This window comes from Nannospalax galili, unplaced genomic scaffold, assembly GCF_000622305.1.
Source record: "Nannospalax galili isolate Female #2095 unplaced genomic scaffold, S.galili_v1.0 scaffold580, whole genome shotgun sequence".
NCBI classification, from domain to species: domain Eukaryota; kingdom Metazoa; phylum Chordata; class Mammalia; order Rodentia; family Spalacidae; genus Nannospalax; species Nannospalax galili.
Genome location: NW_008345762.1, coordinates 471,078 through 473,763, shown reverse-complemented (window position 1 = coordinate 473,763; position 2,686 = coordinate 471,078).

Genomic DNA, 2,686 nt, shown 5'->3' with positions numbered 1-2,686 from the left:
TTGTAGTGGTCCTTAATTTCTTTCTTCCCAATTTATCTCCACTTTCTTCTTATCATCAGAAATAAAAGGAAAAAACAAAAAGAAAAAAGGGCAAAGGTCACTTTCCTACCACTTTTTGAAGTGTGTTTTCAATTCCAATGAAGATTTTTTCCATGTAACTCAAATTTCCTTCACGTTTTTTCCTCTTTATGCAATCTTGTCCAAAATTATTTTAATTCGGAAGATGAAAGCAAGCTACTGAAGTGTCCCAGCCTAGAGGTGGCACACACACCATAATAACTCGCCAAAAGCTAGGCTCTTACTGCCCCAACAACCAAGGTACTACATCCCTTTGACCTCCTCTGCACATGTCACTTGTAGACAATGACAATCTCTTCATACCATTTTTGTGATAATTAAAAGAATTAATTCATGTAAAACATCAGTATTTAAAGTATAATTCATAATTCATAATGTGTGATTATGTGTGTGCTTAATGAAAACCTCAGGTTTTGGTAACATACACATATTGAGCTTCTTCAAATACATTACCATTTTATAGGAACTGTATATTTCTCAGCATATATCTTAAAATAACTTCATCAGAATACACACTCTTAACAAAAAAAGGAGTTTTTTTTCTCTCAGTGGCAGTGAACGATGTAGAGTGTGGTGACCATGTACGAGTGTCAAAAAACACATGCTTAGTTTGCCTTCTTGTCTGGCATCATCTAAGCAGACCAGAAGTTGTTCAGTAAGGCCTCTAGAGCAGGAGACACCAAGGTTCAAGCCCCAACTTTGCTTCTGTGATCTCTGGGCAAATGTGTAGCGTCAGTCTCCATATCTTCATCTGTGGAATGGAGACCATGGTGACACTCAGTTCATAGAGAAGTTGTGGGGTTAGGTGAGTTCACATGTGTGAAGGTGTCCGCATACAGGCCATTTATCTAGTATGAGTCATGTTGGGCGACCTTAATAGGGGGGACTCATTGGTAAATGGAATGTACTGAGGTAAATGGTAGCTGAGCTGTCAATCCTGATTGGCTTAAAGAGAGAGATGAGCACCAGAATACACCAACTCAGTATAGGAACTGGAGACGTTAAAGAGAACAACTTAGCTATCAAAGTCTTCCACTCTGGCCCTCCTGTATGTAGCACACTATGCGGGGCAGGTAGCTAGGCAGTAGCTCAGATAAAGGAGTAAGTACTATGTTTACAAACTAGTCTTAGTCATTTACAGACAATCTCCTTCAACTCCTGTTCTATCCTTCTGTGATTTTTACTCTAATTCTTTGGTATATATTGATGAATCCTTGGCAGAATTCTAGGTTATTTGAGGAAAAGGAATACAATCTAAACACAGTGGGAAAAATAATTAAAATCAATGGCAGTGATGGTACTATTTCAGGATAGATGATATGTGATATGTGAGAAAAGAATTTTTCACTAAGAGGCTCAGGAAATCTGCACAGAGGAGGTGGTGGCCACATTTGGGGCACATGGGAATGGGAAGAAACTGCACTCTAGGTTTGGGGAACACTTGAATATAGAAAGTTACTTATGCCCAAGACTTCTGCCTGGAAAGAAATGACTTGAACACAAAGGCATTGCAAGAGATGGGGAGGAAAAACCATTGCTATAATAATTTTATTTTTTTGCAAATCCAATGAAAGGTTTGTGTTATTTGTATTAGTATTTTGAAAGTTGCATTTATTATTTTTATTATTGTTTGTGTGTGTGTGCTCATATGTACCATGATGCACATATGGAGGACAGAGGACAGCTTCGTGGAGTTGGTTCTCTCCTTCCACCTTTACATGGGTTATGGAGATAGAACTCAGATAACTGGGCTTGGGCAGAAAGTACTCATGGAACCATCTCACCAGGCCCTTGTTTTGGTCTTTCAAGTTTTCTGAGGGTTTGAAACACATTATTTTCGTTTTTTCTAGGTTAATTTTTTTTTTTTTTTTTGGTCTTTTTGAGACAGGGTTTCCATGTAGCCCCAGCTGTCCAGGAACTCACTATGTAGACCAGGCTGGCCTTGAACTCACAGAGAACCGCCTGCCTCTGCCTCCCAAGAGCTGGGATTAAAGGTGTGGGCCACCATGCCTGGCCATTTTTCTAGGTTAAAATTTAGGTGAAGAATTACCACTGTAGATTTCAATCTGCAGCGATCCACCTACATAGATTTAAAAAAAAAAAAAAGGCTGAGAAAAATTTCTCGATACTGTTGAAAGTCCCTGAGAACAAAGGCTCCCTTTCCCCCAGTTCCAAACAGCCCTGAATTCCTGAATTTTCTAACCTGTGTTATCTGCTACTGAAAGTTCTGTATGAAGTGCAACCTCTTGCACACACAAAAGACATTGTTTGAAGGTGAAGTGGATTTTAATGACCACATCCAGGTCTCAGCATTTCCCACTCTTACTTTCACACCAGACACCACAGGTTCACACAACTGTAGAATTACATTTCTTACCTAAGATGTTCAACTTTCTTTCAAGAACTCCAGCATCTTAAACAATGTTCACAGGAATCTTGGGAATTTTTTGACTTCAGAAAGATCTGATAGCAACCTTCTGAAGGCCACTGATTTCAGTGGCTTCTCTTGATGTGACAAAGGGAAGACGCAGGGAATCATATTTTCCTGGTCCTCCACACTGATTCACAGTGCTCCACCATATTTACTGACTCCTTAATCCCAGAACAA